Source organism: Mustela nivalis (genome assembly GCF_964662115.1).
Source record: "Mustela nivalis genome assembly, chromosome: 8".
NCBI lineage: Eukaryota > Metazoa > Chordata > Mammalia > Carnivora > Mustelidae > Mustela > Mustela nivalis.
The window spans coordinates 75072472-75094909 of NC_139027.1; the positions used below are offsets into that span (position 1 = coordinate 75072472).

The 22438-nt window shown below is 47.7% G+C and overlaps 1 protein-coding gene across 3 annotated transcripts in view; it reads left to right on the plus strand.

Moving 5' to 3' along the window:
* Positions 1-22438, plus strand: part of LOC309872571 (uncharacterized protein) — a 155301-nt gene that overhangs the window by 67799 nt on the left and 65064 nt on the right. Inside the window, exon 3 of one of the 3 annotated variants that reach the window (XR_014315962.1) lies at positions 11033-11152. The exons of the other annotated variants lie outside the window; for them this stretch is intronic. The gene's annotated coding sequence lies outside the window, so the exon portion shown is untranslated. The remainder of the gene's footprint in view (positions 1-11032; positions 11153-22438) is intronic. 3 annotated transcript variants of the gene reach the window in all.

The window sequence follows — 22438 nt, forward strand, 5'->3', positions numbered from 1 at the left end:
ACACAGACGCCCACCGACCTTTCTTTGGGGCAGGAGTTGTTTTCCTGAATCAGATGGGATCAACCTGTTCTGTGCTTCAGACCTGTTTGTTTGTTTGTTTTTTAAGATTTTATTTATTTATTTGACAGAGGGAGAGAGATCACAAGTAGACAGAGAGACAGACACAGAGAGGGGGGGAAGCAGGCTCCCTGCTGAGCAGAGAGCCCGATGCGGGACTCGATCCCAGGACCCTGAGATCATGACCTGAGCGGAAGGCAGAGGCTTTAACCCACTGAGCCACCCAGGCGCCCCTGGGACCTGTTTTTAAAAGGACTTTCCTGTTTGTTTGTTCCTCTTCTTTCTTGGATTGTCGAATGTTTTTATAACATACTTTGCACACAATCAACACAACCTAGGAAAATAGTTATTAAAGAGCCAGAAAAGGCTTTCTTCACACTTGTCCTCTTTTATTTCTTCCTCCTTCTGATAGGTTGCTCCTGGGTGGGGCTGTGGTCGGTGGGTGAACCTGGGGGAGTGAGCTGTGAATTCGGGACAAGACATCCAACAAGGGGCCTGGGGTTCACCCTACTTCTAAAGGACCTGGGACACCCCTTCCCTGAGCCCTCCAGGCAAATTATTGCTCAGCCCCATTTTGTTAATTTACAGGCTGCAGCTCTTGGGGCCGCTGGGCTGGGCTGGTTTGACAACAGGAGCAAGTGGTGGCCACGCTCAGGGGACATGAGGGGAGAGGGAAGGCCTCTTTCCCGTCACTTCAGATCCACCGTGTCGTCCTCGGCACCCCTTCCGAGGTGCCTAATACTCCACGTTGGAACTCCTGCCCTTGTGCCCAGCGCTGACATCAGGAGGGTCCCACGTTAAGCTGCGGAGGCCTCAGCACAATAAGTCCCCGGGGACCCCCAGAGCCAGGGCTGTAGGAAGGTCGTCGGGAACTCTGGGAAGCGAGTAGAAGTTCTTGAGGGGGGATGGGAGCTCAGAAAGGGGTGGAAAGAGGGACCCAGGTGAGAGACCTACCCGCACAGCTAGAAGCCACTTCTGTCTCCAGCTGGCCTTGGCTGCCACAGCAGGAAATGGAGGAATCAGCCTGGCTTATGTCCATGGGTGGGTGGAGAACAGGCATGGGAGCACCTGGGGGACAAGCGGGGTGTCCGTCCTCCCATCCCTCTGTGGACGGGTGGGGTTTCTGCACTGCTCCTATAAGGTGTCCCTGGTGCGGGCCCCGTGGTCAGCGGAAGGGCCCCAGGCGGCTCGGCATGGGTGAGTGAGTGGGGCTGGGGGAGTCTGGGGGACAGGAGAGCTCTTCCCTACTCTCTCTGTCCGCCCACTTCCCAGAACCCTCAGAGCGTGGAATCAAAAGGAAGGTGGCCAGGGGCGCCTGAAGACACCATTTTGACGATCTCCTGTGTGAAGTATCCTGTGGTGTTTGTGGAGGTGGGTCCTGGCCCCCTTCTGCTGTTAACTCTCCCCGCAGCCCTGGGTGTCTGATGGGCTCATTGGCTGGGAGGAACTCACGGCTGATACCGGTTAGAGGTGTGTCCCCTCCCAGGGGCATCTGGCCTTTACTAAAGAGGAAAGACGCAACTAGAGGCTGGATCACCAAGGGAAGAAAGGACAGGGAGATAATTTGAAGCAGGGAGTGCTTCTGCTCTCTCCTGTCATGACGGTAATACTGGACAGCACTCATATTGGTAGAATATACTACAGTTTGCGAAGCCCTTTCACATATGGTGGCTTACTTGTCGCTCCATCAGCTGACAGAGGTAGGTATTTGTAAACGAAGACACTGAGGCCCAGGAAGATCAGGGATGTGTCTGTCCAAGGCCACACAGCCGCACGCTGGCAGAGCTGGGACAGGGAGTGGATTCTTCCCCTCTGATCTAGGTCCTCTCTGGGGTGCCGGCCTGCAGGGGCTCCGCCTGGGAACAGGGGTGTGAAGACGGTAAAGCCCCAAGAGGCTCGTGGAGGTACTGGTGAGTGAGAGATTTGGACTCACAGGACCCGCCTTAGGATCCGAATTCCATCTCTTTCTCAGAAGTTACCTAACGGCCCGGAGCCTCAATTTCCTTACTAGTAAAGCGGGGGTACACCCCCTCCTCCAGCTTCCCCTGCCAGGGTTACTGTGAGGACCAGCAGTGAGATCCCGTGATTGAAGAATGGTTGCAAATGGCAAAGGGCTGTCCTCACGCTCGATTCCAGGAAGTGAGGGCTGGACTCTCTTTGCGCTGTTCACACCCTTCCTTTTGGGGGAAGCAGAAGGCTCAGAAATAGCCTTTGCTTCTGTCCTCCCTGCATCACCCCCACCCCCGGGAATTGGGGCTGAATGTTTTCTTCTTGAAATACAAAAAAATCAAAGCAGATGCAGAAAAACCAAAAGCTCATTCCTGCTTCCCCTCAGCTGTCCTTCTGCTCTCTGGGGCCAAGAAGAGAGGATGCTGCTGGAGGCCTGGATAGAGCTCGAGCCTTCCAGAGTCCTCCCTGCCGGGCAAGGGCTCCCGGCAGAGACCTGGGCACTGTTTGTCATCTGTCCGGAGGCCAGTGCTGGTGGACCCTGGTCTTCCTTGGGAGGTGGGGCACTGAGAGAGGAGCCTAGCTTTCTCAGACCAGGCTGGTCTTGCCTGAGAGCACCAAGGAGCCACCTGGACACACCAGAGAAATGGGTCCTGTCCTCCTAACCCAAAATAATGGACACCTTTTTGGCCATTTGCACACTGGTGTTCAGAATTCTGTGAGTCTCCTTTCCCCTCTGATGATCAGTGGATGAGTTTTCAGGGCATGTTTGTCTTTTTCTAGAAACAGGGAGAGACCAGTTGCAGCATACACATTGTGTGGGACAGCTAGACGACCAGTCCCAAATGGGAGAGGGCCACAGAGTGGGGGCTGCTGACATGCCCTCCCGCCCCAGACCTAGGGGCTTGCCCTGAGATGGTTAGGAGGGCTCACTGGTCTACCTGTGTCTCCTCAGCTGTGTCTGACGGGGATCATTACTCAGAACTTGGTAACGGCAGCAAAAGGGATTCGCTGAGAGGAAGGTAACCTCTATACAGATGAGCTGTAAGACAGACAAGCTGTTTTCTAGACAGGCAGTCCTATCTGTGGCAATCTCAGACAATATAAGGTTTGTGTTAAGTGCCAATCCCTCTTTAACAGGAGACTGAGAAAGGAATGTTCCAGGCCACATTCTCAATCAGGTTTCCAGCAGGTCCGGGTTCTGAACTTTCTTCTGGCCCTCCTCTTGCTCCAAACCATTCTGAATTCCTCTTGGTTCCATGCCAGCGGCTCCCTTTCTTCTTAGGGCTTACAGCCTAGGAGACTGTTAGTTTCCCTAACTTCTCAGCATTGGATTTACAATACAGAGTTCAGCAGGCCTATTTTCATAGCTCTGTTTTTTTGCTGTCTGTTCTCCCACAGGCTTACCCAGAGACTGGGGATGGTGGGTGGGGCTCCGGGCCAGCACACAGTCTGCTAACGAAGGGGGCTGTGCCTTTGAAGAATTTATTTATTCATCTGACACACACACAGAGAGAGAGAGATCACAAGTAGACAGAGAGGCAGGCAGAGAGGGGGGTGGGAAGCAGACTCCCCGCTGAGCAGAGAGACCGATGTGGGCCTCGGTCCCAGGACCCTGAGATCATGACCTGAGCCAAAGGCAGAGGCTTAACCCACTGAGCCACCCAGGTGACCCAACACAGGTAAAATCTTAAAAGTAGGCAGAGAGGGGCGCCTGGGTGGCTCAGTGGGTTAAGCCGATGCCTTCGGCTCAGGTCAGGATCTCAGGGTCCTGGGATCCAGCCCCACATCGGGCTCTCTGCTCGGCAGGGTGTCTGCAACCCCCCCCCCCCTTTGTCTGCCTCTCTGCCTACTTGTGATCTCTGTCTGTCAACTAAATAAATAAAAACATAAAAAAAAAAAAAAAGGCAGGCAGAGAGAAAAGACCCAACAGACTGGCTACTGGCTACAGACTTCTCAATGAAACAGTGGGAGCCAGAAGGCAATAGAAAGATGTCTTCAAAGCTCTGAAAGAAATTAACTACCAAGTAGAAGCCTACGGATCACAACTATCCTTCCAAAATAAAGGGGAAATCAGGACACTTTTAGAGAAGCAGTATTTGACCAATCTCATCACCAGCTGATTTGCCCTAAAGGAAATACTAAACAGTATTCTTTAGGCAGAAGGAATTTATTTATTTTTTTAAATTTTTTACAATTTATTTTCAGCATAACAGTATTCATTATTTTTGCACCATACCCAGTGCTCCATGCAATCCGTGCCCTCTCTAATACCCACCACCTGGTTCCCCCAACCCCCCCCCCCCCCCATAGGCAGAAGGAATTTAAACTCCAATGTAATCTGGGAGATGCAGGAAGGAATGAAGAATAGTAAAGGTAAATACATGTGTAAATGTAAATGAATATTGGCTACCTTTACAATAATGATGATATCTTGTGGAGTTTTAAATAGGTAGCAAATTAAAATACCTGAAATAACATAAATAACATTTCTTAGGGGATGATGGGAGAGGTCCTTGCATTATCCAAGAAAAAAAAGGGGTAGAAGTACTAATTTGTGGGGCACCTGGGTGGCTCAGTGGGTTAAGCATCTATCTGCCTTCGGCTCAGGTCATGATCTTAGGGTCCTGCGATCGAGTCGCACAGCCTGCGATCGAGTGGCACATCGGGCTGTCTGCTCAGCAGGGAGCCTGCTCCCCCCCGCCCCCGCCTGCTGCTCTGCTTACTTGTGATTTCTGTGTCAAATAAATAAAAAAAAACTTTAAAAAAAAGAAGTACTAATTTGTTATCACTTTGATTAGTCAAAGATAGATGTTGTAACCGTATGACATAAAATTTTAAAAAAGCAAAAACACCCACTCGAAAGAGTGAGTCAGGTTGGCACTATAAAAATATCAAGTTGATAAAAAAGGGGCCAGAAAAGGATCATACAACAGGCAGGGCAAGTAGAAGACAAAGAAGATGGGAGACTAAAACCCAATATAATAGTAATAACAATCAATATGGGGCACCTGGGTGGCTCAGTCGTTAAGCATCTGCCTTCAACTCAGGTCATGATTCCAGGGTCCTGGGATCGAGCCCCACATCGGGATCCTTGCTCAGCCAGAAGCCTACTTCTCCCTCTCCCACTCCCCCTGCTGGTGTTCCCTCTCTTGCTGTGTCTCTCTCTGTCAAATAAATAAGTAAAATCTTTTTTTTTTTTTTTTAATTTTATTTGTTTATTTGACAGACAGAAATCACAAGTAGGCAGAGAGGCAGGCAGAGAGAGAAGGGGAGGCAGACTCCCTGCTGAGCGGAGAGCCTGATGGGGGCTTGATCCCAGGACCCTGAGATCATGACCGGAGCTGAAGGCAGAGGCTTAACCCGCTGAGCCACCCAGGCGCCCCAATAAATACAATCTTTAAAAAACACAAAACAAAAAACAATCAATATAAGAAGGATTAAACACTCCACTTAAAATACATCATTGTCAGAGCAAATAACAAAACCAGACCTAACTACATCCTGTTTACAAGAGACATACTTTAAATATAAGTATACAGAAAGATAGGAAGGAAAAAAGTGATAAGCTGCACAAAGAAGTTAGGATAGCTACATTTATATCAGACGAAATCGATTTTAAGGCAAAAAGCTACTAGTAGAGTTAATGATACTCCATAATAATACAAGGTACAATTAAGTAGGAAGCTTAAGCAATTCTATAGTTGTATGAATATATTATCCCCCAAATCCCCCAAGTAACCAAAGCAAAAATGAAAGAACTGAAGGAGAAATAGAAAAGCCACAGTCATATACTGGGGAGACGTTTTTTGGCCATCTCTCTTGGTTATTGATATCAAACAGAAAAATATGCAGTAAGGACACAGAAAATTTGAACAAGATGATTAACAAATTTGAATTAACTGATATAAACAGTAGACAGCTTCCAAACAACTTCAAATATACATTATTTGCAAGTGCAGATGGAATCTTTAAAAAAACTGGCCCAATGTGACACCACAAAGCAAGTCTCAACAAGTTTCACAAGATGAAATGAATATGTTGACTGAGTACACTGGAATTAAGTTTAAAATCAGCAACAACAACAAAAAACTTACTAAATCCTCAAATGTTTGGAAATTAAGCAATATTTTTCCTAAATAACTGATAGTCAAAGAAGAAATCACAATGGAAATTGGGAAATTTTTAAAACTAAATGATAGTAAAAAGAGTACATTGCAAAACGTGTATGATGTAGTTAATTCCAGACTTAGAAAAAAATATTTATTTATTTATTTTTATCTTTTTTTTTTCCAGACTTAGAAGAAAATTTATAGCCTTACATGCTTAAATTAGAAAAGAAGGGCTGAAAACCAATGATTCAAACATCCAGCTCAAGAGGTTAGAAAAAGAAATTCAACCCAAATAAACAACACCCAAAGGAAATTAAACCCAAAGAAAGGAGAATGGTAAAAATAATGAAGATGTGAGCACGGATTAATAAAATAGAAAACAGACAAGCGATAGAAAGGAACCACAAATTTGGCCTTATGAAAATACCAGTAAAATGAACAAGCCCTTGGCAGATTCAATCATGGAGGGAGGAGGGGGGAGAGCGAGAGAGGGAGAGGGGCGGGGTGGGGGTAGAGGGAGAGAGAGAGAGAGGAAGGTGGAGGGAGAGGAAGAAAGAATGAATAACTGATACCAAAAATGAGGTAGGGAACTCAGATTCTATAATAATGGAATAATAATTCTATTATTAGACAGGAAGAAGATATGATGGACAACTTATGCCGATGTGTTTGATAACTTAGATGAAATGGACCAATTGCTTGAAAAAACTACAATTGAAATTTCCCACAAGTAGAAATTCTGGAAACTCAAAACCCTTAGAGAAATTGAATCTTTAGGGGTACCTGGGTGACTCAGTTGGTTAATTGTCTGCCTATCACTCAGGTCATGATCTTGGGGGTCCTGGAATCTAGCCCATTGTCGGGCTCCCTGCTCAGTAGGGAGCCTGCTTCTGCCTCTCCCTCTGCCTGCCACTACCCCGATTGTGCTTTCTCTCTTTCTGTCAAGTAAATGAATAAATGAAATCTTTAAAAAGAGAGAGAGAGAGAAATTGAATCCTTACTCAATCCAATATGTGCTTTCTGCAAAGGGAACTCTAGACCCAAACACCTTCAGTAGCGAATCTTACCAAACATTAAAGGAAGAAATAATGGCAGGATTACACGATCTTTTGCAGAGAATCGGAAAAGGGGAAACATTTCTTAACCTGTTTTCTGAATCTCACAAACCCTTGCCACCTGACAAGGACATTACAAGAAGGAAAATTTTCAGGCCTATTTGTCTCATGAATACAGATGCAGAGTCCCTTAAAGAAATATTAACAAACCAAATCCAGAAGTAGACAAAAGATATTGTGACTAAATTTGGCTTATTACGGAAATGCAAGTTCGGTTTGGCATTGGAAAAGCATTCAGTTTGGTTTATCGCATTAATGGGATAAAGGGAAAAAGCATAACATCATCCTAATTGGTGCAGGAACATTATTTAATAAAACTTGACATACATTAATTGAAAGCACTCTTAGGCAAGAAGAAACAGAACCATCAGGATATGTGTGTGTGTGTGTGTGTGTGTGTGTGTGTTTATGTGCGTGTGCATGTGTGTGCATAAAGAGAGAGAGAGATTTTAAGCAACTGGCGCATGGGTTCATGCAATTATGGAGGCTGATGCAACCCCAGTGTGTAGAGCAGACCAGCAGCTGGAGACCCGGGAGGAGCCGACGACATGTGGGGACTGGTAATGCGGAGCACAGGCGAGGACATGATGCTCCGAGAGCTCTTACACATTGCTGATGGCGGCATAAGTTGAAAACTGTACGAACACGTGCATACCCTAGGCCCCAGCCAGCCCACACTTAGCTATACACCCCCTAGAAATGCATTCATAGGAATTCCAAAGACATGTATGACAATGGCCTTTGGGGCTTGATTTCAGATCCCGAAACCAAATGTCCATCATCAATAGAATGGCTAATACTAGTCAGCAATGAGAATGGTTATTTATTCCTGTCAAACAACACGGGTGAAACCCACAAACACACTATCAAGCAAAGAAGCCAGACACATGAGTATATGCAGCACGATTCAGATTATAGAATGCTGGACACCGGGCAAAACTCATGTACAGTGTCAGAGGTCAGGATGGTGACATTTGGGAAGGTGGGAGAGGCTAGTGTTTGCAAAGGGCGTGGAGAGGGCTTCGGGGGTTATTGCTTATGTGTTTCTGCTTTGTGGGAGGGTTGGCTGCATGACACAGCGTCTTTGGGAAATCCATCGTGTTTACATTAAAAAAATTAAAAAGCCAGAAAGAACAGGGGGACGTGATCTGGAGATTGCACGGAGAGACAGCTCTTTCCAGAAAGTTTGCTTTCAGGGTAAAAGGGGAGGCGAGGGGGCAAAAGGGATTTTTTTCGCTTCCATCTGGCTTTGGAATGCCGATGTGTTTGTGCAGTGGTGGAAATAAAGCGATCAAGGCTGGAGCATGGATGAAGATGGAGGGGGTCTTTGAGCCGTGAGGGTGCAGGAGGAGAGCAGAGGCCAGAGGCACAGACTGCCCAGGCCCTCTGATCACCCTGTGAGGTGTGCAGGGAACTCACACACAGGCCCCTCCTTCCCAGGGCACCTCTTGTCCTCTTGCCCCGGCTTCCGGTCCCGCAGGGGGCCTGCCCCAAACTCACACCACCCAAGTGGAGTCTCTGCTTCCTGAAAGGGAGACAGGGACCGGAGGGTGCAAGCTAGTGGCCAGCAGCCTTTGGACAAGGTGCAGGAGGAGCTTATGGCTGTGCAGGAGGTGAAGGTCCCAGCCCAAAAGGGGCTTTGAGGGGTATTCTGCGGATTTCTGCCTCAGGAGCTCCTGTCCTGATTGGCTGGTTCTGGGTAACCCAGGGGCTGGCCACCAGGCCCTGGCCACCTGCGTCTCTGCCCTCTGTCCCATTCCTGACCTGCTTGGGGCGGTGGCTGTCTGGCCACTCACCACTTTCAGAGGACCCCAGGGCTCTCCCAGCAAGCAGGGGGAGGGAACCTTGGCTTCAGGAAGGACAGGAAGTCAGCTTGAAAAAGCACATTCCTTGGCAGGTTAAAAAACATTTTTTTTTTTAAAGTGTAAAGGCTTAACCTTTGCTAGGAAATGGTTGCGGTATTTTCTTTAAATGAAAAGGGACCATTGTAAGTGGAACTTTGGAAAATATACAACGTCTTGGTGCCTTTCTTCAGGGCGGTCCTGGGCAATCCTTGTCAGGCCAACTCTGGCCTTTCCTCCAGATGGTCTCTCCTCGTACTGTGTGAAGAGCCTGGACCTGCAGACTGGTCCCTGGAAAGGCCACTGGAATGCCGAGCCCGCAGGAGACCCCACGCAGAAGGGGCTTCTTGCTTCCTGCAGTGGCCTCCACTCCGGGCCCCGTGTTAATGTGTAGGCCAAGTGCAAAATAAAAATGCAGGGCCCCTGGTTCAAAAATGATTAAGACCTTTAGGCTGGTGACAGCGGAGCATTACATGGAGTGCAGACCCTTCTAGTGAAGGACCACTTGTGACCCCCAGGTCTAGGAGCCTAGCCTCCACTGGACTCTGATGGATCATATCACTCTCATTCTGTAGGCCAACTTGTGTTTTTGAAACTTGTCTCTTGGGGGGTACCCCCAGGGCCAGACAGGGATGCCAGAGAACACAGGGCAGGGCTCAGGGCTTTCTTCCGGGGTCCCATCCCCACTCCCTGCTTCCACATACCGCAGCTGGCAACAATTTCCCAAGCTGGCACCCTGCTCAGATTTCTTTTACATTTCATAAACTGCGTTCCTGGGTCGTGAGAACATTCTGGATTGAATCTGCACTTGCTGGTAACCTGGGAGTCTGGGATAATGGGGGAACACAACCAGCTGCATCCCATGAGTTCTGGGTTCCTTGATGCTCCTTGAACTGTTTGCAAGCCTTCCTACAGGGCCTATCGTAAATAGGAAAGGGCAAACACATGCCGACCTTGCTGCAAATGAAAACCATCTACTGCTTTCCCTGAATTTTAACACATACTGGTCTGTGTTGGTAGAGAAGGTATTACCTTGTGTGCCACTTACAGACTTGTGTAGCTCTTGATGAGGTCAGGCCTAAGCATCTGGGTCTTCCTGGGTCTGGGAGACCCACCGTGCCCTACAGCCTGGTTCCCAGGGGTTGGGTTGACCTATAAGCCCAGACCCTCACCAGAGCTTCCCTGCCCTATGCAGTGGCCAGGAGCCACTCGTGGTTCCAGACCACTTAAAACGTGGCTAGCTTGAATTGAGATATATCATTCATGTACAATAGATAAAGGCTTAGTTCAAAAAAAAAGGATGTAAGATGACTTGTTACTAATTTTTTTACACTGATTATATGTTGAACTTATTAAGATGACTTATATGATGGATAACGCAAAATACGTTATTAAAGTTAATTTTGCATGTTTCTTTTTCCTTTTTTAATGTAACTACTAGAGAATTTTAAATGATATTTGTGGCTTGCATGGTATTTCTATAGGCCAGTGCTTTTCTGAAGCCTCTTCTTGTGTATTTCTATATCCCAGTGTATGCGAATTTCATACGCACACACCCCTGATCAATTGACAGAATCTTGGAAGGAGAACCAGGCCCAGTGAGAAGATGTTGACCTGAGTGCTGCCTCCTCCAGGAAGACCTCTCAGAATGTCCTAGGGCCACATAACACTACGGAGCCAGGGGCCTTTATCTGGCCATGGGTGATCTGTCTGCCTTTTTCCATCATCCAACACACATCTATTGAACACCTACAGTTGTGAGGCCCTACAGCACAATGACATCAATGTGTAGGCTCTGGAGTCTACATGACCTGGATTCAAGGCCTGGCCCTACCACCTTTGAGCTGTGTGCCCTTGAACGAGTTACTTACCACTTCATGCCTTGGTCTTCTCATCTGTGAAATGAAACTTAGAGCATTGATGCAGAATCAGGATGATGATCCAGGTGTCTCCCTCACAGGCTCCCTGGGAGGATGAATTAGAACAAGGCACAGAGAGAGCCATGGACCCATCTGGCACCTGGACTTTCCCGGGGCTCAGCTAACTCTGAGGAAGGAAGGGACAGGAACGAGGGCTTCAGGTAAGAATGGCACCTTTGATCCTGGTGAGGCTCTGAGGCAGAGCAGAGAGACCCTGCAGTGGCCAGGACGTGGTGCAAAAGGTGGAAATCCGGGGAGGCGTCTACCCAGGTTGCCCACCTAGAGGGCCTAGCATGGGCAGGCTTTGGGTGGAGGGCTGGGTTGATGATGGGGAGCTGGAATGTGAGTGAGGAGTGGATAGTCCTGAATGCAGATCATTCCCCCAGCTGGAGTCAAGCTAATGGGCAGGGCTGAGGGAGTGGCCCCAGATCACACTCCAAATCCCACACTGGCAGATCTGTGGTGTTGAACCCCTCTTTTCCTTGCAGTCTTGCTCTTCTTAATTTGGCTAACTTAATTTGGGTAATGCTCATTGATAAAACTCATCTGAAAACATCAGTAGCCGATTGCAGTAAACTTTAACATCCCCCCACAAGGGGCTGAGGGGGTTGTTTGTGCTGGCTGGCAGGAGGCCTTCCATGCAGTGATTCGGGGATCTAGGCTCTGTGCGTCTGGTGGCTCTGCCCTTCCTTATGCCCCCAAGCTCTCTGCAGCTGTCCAATGGGCAGACAGGGAGGGGCAGGTGCAGCGATCGTGACCTCTTCTAATGAACCTGGCCTGATGGGACCACTCATGCTTCCACTCCAGCCCCGAGAACAAGTCTCGCGGCCCCTCCTGGATGCAAGAGGGGCTGGAAAGTGAAGGCTCTACATGATGGAAGAGAGAGCCCCGGTTTCTGGTGGCCATCTCTGCCAGCTCCCACTCTGGGAAGAGCCAAGCCACGGGCCTCCTTTCCCCCCACCAGTCCCCCACCCTTCTGCCACCTGCCAGTTGCTGTAGCTGAGTCCTGAGAGGGCTCCCAAAAAAGAGTAGAGGAAAATAACCTCGACCCTCTCTAGAGAGTGACCCAGGGAGCCACACTCGAAGGGACAGTGCACCATGGGCTTATACTTAGCCCACTCCAACCAGCCAGGCTTGGCCTGGAAGAATAGAGCTCAGTGTGTAAGCCAGGCCTGCAGTCTGGATCTGGAGAGAGTGTGGGGAGATGGACCAGCTAAGGCTTCCTGGAGCTGGGAGTGATCTCAGAGGGATGTGGCAGGGTCCTGTGGACAGCTCTCCCCATGTGCTTCATCACTATGCTGGTGAAACCCAAAGTCCCTGATGATTAGGACTGGACTGAGGGAAAGAGGCGTGGGTGGGACTGGGGCAGGACATGTCTTATTATTTGACCAGGCTTCTTTACACACCTGCTGGCCACTGAGGAAGATATGAAGGAGAACAAGGCCAGCTGGGCCTCAAGATATTTGTGAGTTTATGGAGAAAATGATCAAACTTCTGTACTTCGGTCTGAAGCAGGATATGCATCATGCCCTTCCAAGAGGAGGGGTAGATGGTGAAGGTCAGAGGGGAGGGGCTCACATGAGCAAGTCAGGCCTTCCCTTTGGGGCAATCGCAGAAGGCTTCCTAGAGGCTGAGGCTTGAAGGATGCAGACGGAAGAAATAGTGTTCCCACATGTGTGGTGCTTTATTATTTCCAAAGCCACAGAGGAAGGCAAGGTAGAGAGGGTGGCAGGGACAATGCCTTCTATTTGACAGGGGAAGAAGCAGAAGACCAGAGAGGCTAAGCTCTTGGCCTAAAGTTGCACAGGAGGTGATGAATGAGAAGGCAGGTGTTGGCCTAGCGGCTCTGGGCTTTTTACATGAGTCTGATAAGCACGTTTCTCCCTCAAGGCTGGTCAGGCTCGGTCCTCAGGTGTGGCTGGGCAACTCCCAGGCAGGGAGCCGATCCTCCCTGGGGGCTTCTCAGGGCTGGGTGCTCAGCCTCCCCTACAGAACATGTGTTTCCTGTTTTCCTTTTCCCCCTGGCTTAGGACAGAGAACAGGGTTTTCCTGAGCGGAAGACCCTCAGAGACCTGGCCTGCTACCAGCTAGCTCCGGCTGAACGGCTTGCTCACGGTTCTCGTTACTCAGAATGTTGAACCCCCTCACCCTCCCTCCCAACAGTCTGTGTGGCCATTATGTACCCTCCCCTGCCCCACTCCCAAACTCCCTAGACCTGGAATTCAAATCCAGAGCGGGGACTCTCCCCTTTGTATTCTCAGAAGACCCTTCGCTGATCAGCCGAGTTTCTTGGGGGAGACCTGGGGATTGCGCTGCTTTGGAACCTAGGAGCAGGAGCTCTGGGGCAGGGCTTGGCCCTGGGGTTTGGGCACTGAGCCAGGACTCTGGCCAATCCTACAGCCATTAGAAGTTCAGAGCCCCGAGAGCTCTCCCAACTCCTCACCCCCACACTGTTTCCCACTGTCCTGGGGCAGAGGCTAGGGCCAGTGGCTGACATGACCCAGCTGTCCAGCCTGTGTCACGTGAGGCGAGGCGGGGGAGACCTAGGGCTCACTCTGCTGAATCAGACTCGGCATCTTGTCCCACAGTAGGGTTCAGGGCGCCCCCCTGCTCCTCAGATGCAAGAGGGGTGCAGGATGAAAGCGGGAAGGGCAAGAGAACATTCCAGATCTGCAGAACCTTGGCCCCTGGATGTGGGCGTGAGCTGTGAAGAAGAAAGGCAGGGTTTCACAGAAGCAGAATGCAATGCTGGCTACCATTCTGTTGGGAGGAGAAGCAAATGGGGGGGGTGCGGGATGTAGGTTAAAGGGAACACTATTTTCAGTGATAAGAAGAGTAAGTTCTGAGGATCTAAGGTAGGGCAAGGTGATTAGTTCATAACATGGTTTTGCAGACTAGAAAGTTGCTGAGAGTAGATCCAAGTGTTCTTATCACACAAGCCGGAGTTCACTTACCTGTGCAAGGCCATGGCTTTATTAACTCTCTTGATCTTAGTACTAGCCCTACAATGTACATGTGTAACAAATCATCACATTGTATACCTTAAATCGATACAATTATGGTTGTCAAGTATTTCTCAATAAAGTTAAAAAAAAATCGGTATCGGCTACACTCCCCAGCATAGCTCCCACCCTGCCTCAGAGAAGAGGAGGAGAGGGTCTTCCCATTTCCTCGCCTGCCCCACCCACCCCACCTCACCCCTGTGCCTCAGCACCACCTGCCCCTGCCCCTGCTGCTGCCCCTCAATCCCAGGAGACCCTGGTCCTGTGTTTGAGAATGGCTCTTGGGGAAGGTGGTGTGTGTTTCTGTCAGATGAGGTGCTGGGTTTGAGAGGACTTTAGGGGGACAAAGGCGGGTCTGGGTACGTGGCTCAGTGTGGGTGCCTGTGGGGGCTGGTGAGATGTGACAGCCAGGCCCTGCCTTGGCCTATAGCTGGCAGTGGGGAAAACTGCCTCTGATGACCCGGCCTTGGGGCTTTGAAATCCCCCTTCCTCACCAGGGCTTTAGGCTCGTGGACAGCCCGGTTTATTAGGGACAGGGTTATCTGGGGCTGACTTAGCTTGTTAAGATAATTGTGGCAGAGGGAGGCTGCAGCCCTGGGGGCCCCGCCTCGGATAATTACTGTCCTTTCTCTTTCATCTCTGAGGGCTGTGCCCCTTCGCGCTTCCTGGGCTCTTTCACTGGGGTCTCTCCAAGGCCTTGGGAGGGGCCCTGGAGATGCTTTCGTGTGGTCTCATGTTTTTGTTACACTTGCAAAAGCACGTTATTGCGACTACAGTCACCGGAGGCTGCTGTTCCTTTTCATCCCGACATCCCCTCTGTCCCGTGCTCCCTCCTGTCCCAGGGAGTGGGGTAACTGGTGGCATCTTGGGGACTCTTAGGGAACCTGGAGTTGGGGACGCATTTGAAGCAGGCCCAGGGCCTGTAAGTGTGGATGCAGCCCACGTGTGTGATAGTTCACGACGGAGGCTGTGGGTCCCTGCTGGGTAATGTGAAGGTTATTTGAGGAGGAATGGTTTCCAGGAACTCTCAGATGACCCCCAGTGCTAGCCCAGCTGCCGAGGTGGGGCCTGGGTGGGTCCCATGGCTCTCAAGAGGGGAAGCATGTGGGAAGCGCTAGAGAAACAAGGTTTGAAGTGTCCAGAGCCGGAAGCGAGTCCCTGGGGGAAGTTCTTTTCATCTTACAACACATATGAAACCTGTTAAGGGTTTACCCCCAACTGACACCAATCTTAAGAATTCACACGACATCAGTCTTGAGGCTGAAACAAACTTGTCTAAACTCTGCATGACAAAGCACATATTTCCCTCAGCCATGGTAGGGAAAAGGCCATTCTGTACTCTCCATGGAAAATGGCATGAAATTGCGGGCATGTGGTGAGCCCATCAGAGAACACACAGCCAAAAATATAAAAGAGCATTGTAAAAGTGTGTCAGGGAGTTAATTTATTAAAATATTATTTTTCTCAGGTGCCTGGGTGGCTCAGTCCAATTAAGCGTCTGCCTTCAGCTCAGGTCATGATCCTAGAGTTCTAGGATCGAGCCCTGCTTGGGGCTCCCTGCTCAGCGGGGAGCCTGCTTCTCTCTCTCCCTCTGCTGCTCCCACTGCTTATTTATTAAATAAATAAAATCTTTGAAAATAGATAGGGGCACCTGGGTGTCTCAGTCAGTAAGTAGCTGCCTTTGGGTCAGGTCATGATCCCAGGGTCCTGGGATCAAGTCCTGAGTTGGGCTCCTTGATTAGTGGGCAGCCCTCTTCTCCCTCTCCCTTTGCCTGCCACTCTGCCTGCTTGTTCTCTCTTTCTCTCTGTGTCAAATATATTAAAATCTTTTAAAAAATAAATAAAAATAAATAGATAAAATATTATTTTTCTGGTGTTTGCTTATCTGTCACCTTTTAAAAATGAAGGAGTTGATGTGACTTCTAGAAAAGAATGAGAAGCATTTTAAAGAAATAAATGTTCACTTTAAAGAAAATTTTAAGAGAGGGAGAGAGAAAGAGAGAGAGAGAGAGAGAGAGAGATGGGGCGGGGCAGAGGGAGAGAGAGAATCCTAAGCAGGACCCATGCCCAGTGTAAAGCCGGATGGTGGACTCAATCCCACGACTCTGAGATCATGATCAGAGCCCAAATCAAGAGTTGGATGCTTAACCCACTGAGCCACCCTGGTAGGTGCTCCATGAATGTTCACTTTTTAATCCTAGTTTTGTAATTTTGTGTTTGACTTCTTAAGGAAAGCCCCCTCAACTGGGTAAGTTTCTGGCCCCACAAAACTTGGGTCCACCCTGGTACTGCCACCGTTTGTCTGTGGGATGAGGTGAGGGAAGGTGGGTTGCCTTGAGATTCCCCTGAGGGTGCCCTGAGTCAGAGAGGCAGGCATGAGGAAGGGCCTATTGAACTTGGCCATTGCCTACATACTCTCCATGGCCCCGGAGGACATGCTCAGACAGCTGGGCTCCTTTGCAAGGCCCCTTGGGCAGTGAGAATTTCCAGAAGGGAAAATCTGGTATCCTAAAGGCTCTTAGATTTCACTTCTTGTGTATATGGAGGACCGCACAGAAAGGAAGGTTCAACGGAGTGATTATTTTATCATGTTCATCTCTCCTACTACACTGTAAGCTCCTTGAGGACAGGGCTCTTGTTTGTCTCACTCACCACTGTATCCCCAGCACCTAGCACAATGGCATAGAGTGGTGCTTAATAAACCTCTAGCAAAGCGATGCATTGAATAAATTAATAAATGCACGAGGGGTGAGGCATGCAGCCAGGCAGGACCCTCTCTCATCTCTAAGCCCTGAGCCACAGGAAGCCCTCTGCAGACTTGCAGATGGTGTCTATGTGTCCCTGAACGCATCCTTCTTGGGGATGTCTGTGCCTCCGATGGGGACTGTAGGGGCTGCAGCAGGTAGGGTCCAGGGGTGAGGCTTGATCAGTGCTGATGAGGAAGGAGGAGGGGTGAGGTAGTGAGGATGGATGGGAGAGCTAGCCATTGTCATGGAATCAGAGCCCTCACCCTAGAAACCAGGAGGAACTGAGAGGTTTTGGTTGGCATGAGCCCTGTGGCCAGAGTGACTGAGCCAGGACTTGCCTGACCTCGTTGAAGTTCAGAGCTGGAAAGCGCCCGGAGTTCACCTGGAATGCTGAGTTCCTGTCCACCAGAGCCCTTCAGGTATCACCCCTCCTGTGTTAATGTGCATGAGTGTGTCTATGGGACAGGGTCGTCTAAGGGAGGAGGAGAGTAGGGCCCTTGGTTCAAAAGGCCCGCTTTTGCTGGTATTCTGTATTCTAGTCCCTCAGTAGAGTGTCCCAACAGCAGAAAAGACTTGGAAACAACTTCCCTAGAACAAGTCATCTTGTTCTAATAAAGCCAGTTTTTGTTAGTCTCTCTGTGTTTTTAAGATATCACACATCTACAGTTTTTAGTGTCATACTGTTAGTTCATAGTTTTAAGAATCTAATATCAGAGTCAGTTCTGTTTTGAAACCACCCAGATAAGTAATATGCCACATTGCAATTTCAACTAGAACAAAAGGACACTCATTTAGAAAGCTTTGTGTGTGTTTCCATACTTCTCAAGAGGGGTAAGACAATGCCAATCAGCATAGCAAACCTTCTTCTGAAGCTCTAGTTCTAGTTCAAAGAACCCAAGAGCATTGAGATGGACACAACCAATGGTGTGGCAGTCTCTGCCCATCACTGGTGAGCGTAAAGAAGGCTTTTATTAAAACAAATAAAAAATAAATGTTTACTATCAGTTAAAAGGTCTCATTCTTTGTCCACTTCTGCCAGAAAAAAAATTTGAAAAGCTTTTCTCAAACTTATTAAACAAGAGATAGATTCCTCCCCACCATGGTCATGGTGTCAAAAGAACATATTTGCTGTTAGTTTATAACTATCTCCGTGTACTGTTGCCCCAAATGGTATAGAGTCAGAAAAAGTTTGCAGTGGGAAAACTTTGCATGCAAATTGTTAATGTTCAGTTGTTAATGACATAACAAGGACATCTTCAATTTTTTTTTTTAGAGTAGTACTAAATGTTAGTAGTACTAACATTTAATTTTCACAGTTAATTACCTTTTCCTGTTATCTTTTGAATAAGTCCTGTGAATAATTATTTGGATAATTATTTAAAAGTTTTTGTCTCCTAATCATTTGTTCTGATATATTAAGTTTAATGTTTATATTTCTTCGAATGTTTCACTTAATGTTTTATATGTTCATTAATTTTTGAAATGAAGATAAATGTAACGTTTGGTTTCACTGATTTAAAAATGTATTAGTAATCTGAGCACTTAAAATACACATGTTCACTCAGTGTTTTGGGGTTATGCAAAAGCTAAGGACCGTTCATATTGTGATCACTATGTGAAAAATAGCCCTGTTGCATGCAAAGGACAGCACCAGTATTCAGAGAAATTAAGGGGACTTACTTCAAGGTCACAGGGCTCTTTAGTGAGTGGCAGAGGATGGCATACGAATCCAGCTCTTCCCATGCTAAGTCTCTAGTTTTTGTCTGCCTCACTCTGCCTCTGACCCAGGAGAAACGGTGCAGGTTCTCCTCATCTGTGTCCTTGGTCATGTCTCTGTTGAAACCCCAACCCTCAGGTAGGAATGTGAGGCTGGTCCCACGGCTGTTAGAGATGCCGAAACCATAGGACCCAGTACCCACTCTCTTTTGCTCCCAGGGACTCTAAAGGCCACATGGAAGGGGGAAATGGCAGGGCCCAAGAAGAAGGAGAAAAGGGGGCTAAGATCTAGTAAGTCAGAGAGGCAGCCTTTGGCCTTGAGGGAGGAGGCCATGCACAAGCAGGTGGTCTCTGGTCTCCCCGCACATTGGAGTGTGTTTGTGGTTGTATCCCACACTCTGCTTGCTGTGGTCTTTGCTACGGGGTGAGGTGTTGCAGGGAGTGGAAGCCATCGCTCACTGCCCAGATCCTGGGCAGCATTGTGTGTCATGAGTGTCATGTGAAGGCCCCGCTTAGGATACTTTCCCAGAGAGACCTCAGGGTCCGTTCTGGGGACCCTGATACAGCCCATAGCTGCACACTGTGTCTGACTTGCTCACAAACATCTCGCCTTCCCCATTGGAGAGCGGAGGGCCCCACTCCTGGGCAGGCCCAGCTGCTGACCGCTCTGCTAATTAATGACTGCTGATTGGCTTGAGAGGCGCACTCATTATGCCCAGTAGAGATCAAAGCCAGGCCCAATAATCTGCTAAACGAGATGTCAGATTAGGGCATTCTTCTGGGCTATTAGAAAGATTTTTCTCCTTGGGTAAAGGCCTGTCAGGGTGTATGACCCCGTCACCCACCAGGAGCCAAGCCTCAGGGAAGCTCTGCAGCCTCCCTGCTCCTTTTACTTTGAATGTGGCCATTTAATGGGACAGTCCCCCACCCCTCCCCAGGGTCCTAGGGATGATCCCAGGGGGAGGTCACAAAATGGGGAGCCGTCCCCCTAGGAAAGTCATGTTTGGGCACAGTCACTTCTGCTTCTTTGTCCTTGGGGGTTTTGGGTGATTAGGAAGGTCTAGCCCTCCTTGGGTCCCTGCCTTCAGCTGTATTAAGACATGCTACCTCAGTTTGCCTCCCAGGACTAGGCGGCTGGGGGTCGAGTTTTGTGTTGATGCCACCCCTTTTCCTCGGAAACCAGTCCCCAAGAACCCCAACCCAAATTTCTCACCCCAGGGGTGAGAATGGAGCCCTGCTTTTCAGGGTTAGTGCTAACAGCCATTCATACCTCCCACTGATAAATGCAGGGTTGACCACTGAGCTAAGTGAGTAAATACTAATTTTATTGACCGCCTGAAAGTATTACAAGTTAGGTATATTAACATCCTCTACAATATATGCCCAGAGAAGGCAACTCTGTAATCGTCCAATTTAATTTAACAACAGCTCCAGAGGGGAGTCCTGATTGGCTGAAGTCAATCGGCATGTTGATTGGGCTAGAGACAAACACATGACCTATTTTTGGCCAATGAGAGAACACTAAATGCTAGACTTGTAAAGGAGGCCTGGAGGGAAGGAGCTCTTTTTCTCCCTGGGGGTGTGGGTGAGAATGGAACGTGTGGAACTGATAAAGCCATTTCTCTTACCAGAGAAGAATCTGGAGCTGTTGGAGAGATGGGTAGCATAAGACCACATGGGGCCAATATTGTGCATCTTTGGAGCCATAATTGAAGTTGTGGGTTAGAATAAAGCTAAATGAGGGACTGTGTTTTCTTTATGGTTTAAACCAGTTTGAGGTGGCTTCCTGGAACTTGCAAACACAAGCCAGATTCCACATCACCTGTCCCAGAGGAACCAGACCTCCCCAGTGGGTCTGGCCTCCACAAGATGAGCCCATTTGGAAAGCCAGGAGACTGTTGAAAGTAGTCAGGGCACTGGCTGCAGTCACCACTTCTCCTCCTGGCTACTGTCCAACCTGCCACCTCAGCCCAGTCTGGCTGTGACCTCACCTGTCATTTCTGCTTCTCAGAGACAGCTTCACCTGATCACCCATGAGACAGGCTCTCCTCCCTATCCCCCACCAACCTCATCCTGCCTGGCATAGTTGAGATGACCAGACAAGTCCATGCCCAGCCTAGCCCTCTGGGTTGGTTGGGAATAGTTTCCATTGTGAGAAACAGACACCCAGAGTGACAGTGGCTTAAACAAGATAGAAGGCTATCTCTTCCCCACCTAACATTCTGGATACAGGGTCCACCACTGGTGTGGCAACTTGGTTCCACCAGTGTTCATTTGTACCTTCACTTTTTTTATGTTGATCAACTTTCCCAGAGAGTTATCTACTTTGTCAGTCTTTTCAAGAAACCAGTTTTTGCTTTTATTGATGCTCGCTATGCCCATTTTCTATTAGTGTCTGTCCTCATCTTTATTGCTTTCCTTCTACTTTACTTGACTTTGTTGTTTCTCTCCTCTCTAATCTCTTGAGCTGATCACTTAATTCTTTATAGGTTGTGATGTTTACATCTGCTCTTACAGGAGCCATAAATGAAAATGGATTTTTCTCTTTAACATTCTTGTACCTGCATCAAGAAACTTCGAGATGTTGTTATTTTTAATTGTTAGGTTCTAAATATTTTCTCATTTCTCATTTCCTTATAATTTTTTCTTTAACGCATGAGTTATTAGGGGTGCATTTATAACTTGAAAGTATTTTTGCTATCATTTTCTAATTTCTAATTTGTGCATAACACATGGTCGGTTTTTATATATGTTCCAAGGGAAAAATATGAATACTACAATGACTGAGTGAAGGGCTCTATATTTGCCCATCAGACTAAGACTGTCAATTTAAGTCATTTCTAACTACATCTCCTTGATATGTCAGTTACAGAGAAATCTGCTATGATTGTGGAACTATTAGTTATTAGGGGTGAACTTTATATATTTCAAAGTCAAGTTATTAGTTATCTAAATGTTACAGATTTTCATCTGTTTCTGGAGAGTTTCCTTTCATACTATGTATTGAACCTCTATCTCTAATGATGCCTTTTGCCTTAAAGCCTATTTTCTCTGATACTGATATTATTCTACCACTTTTCTTTCAATTTTTATTTTTCTTGCTCTATCTAACTCCATCCTTTTACTTCACTTTTTCTGGGTCCCTGTATTTCAGTGTGTCTCTTATAAATAGCATATAGTTAGACTAAAAAATCTGATTTAACCATCTCTGGCTAAATTGGCTCACACACATTTATTGTGAGTTCTGTTGGATTTGTTTATCTGGGAATATCTTAATTTCTCTTTCAATTTTGAAGGATTGTCCTAATAGATATGAAATTCTTGATTGACAGTTTCTTGTATATGATGAGTTATTTTTCTCTTGCTTCTTTCAATATTTTCTCCTTGCCTTTCAACAATTTGACTATGATGTAAATAATACAATGTGATAAGTCTGGAAATCAGATTCTCCTCTCCTTAAAGGGGTTATTGTTTTATTGTTGTGTCATTGCTGCTTTTTCTGTTTAGTGACTTTGCTGGACTAATTGTGTAAAGCCTGTATTCCCTGTATGCAACCACTGAAGTCTCTGCTTGGTCAGCCTAGTGCTCAAGTAATGATGGGTCAGAGATTTCTTTATATGCTTTTTTTTTTTTAAAGATTTTATTTATTTATTTGACAGACAGAGATCACAAGCAGGCAGAGAGGCAGGCAGAGAGAGAGGGGAGGAAACAGGCTCCCTGCTGAGCAGAGAGCCTGATGCGGGGCTCGATCCCAGGACCCCGGGATCATGACCTGAGCCGAAAGCAGAGGCTTAACCCACTGAGCCACCCAGGCACCCCTCCTTATATGCTTTGAACAGAGCTTTCTAGATTTTTCCACATTGATACACAAAGCTCTAGTACATTCACCTCCACCTATGTGTAATATTCCATTGTATGGATATATATCTCAATTTATGCATCCTTTTATCTGTTAGTGGACATTTAGGTCATTTCTAATTTT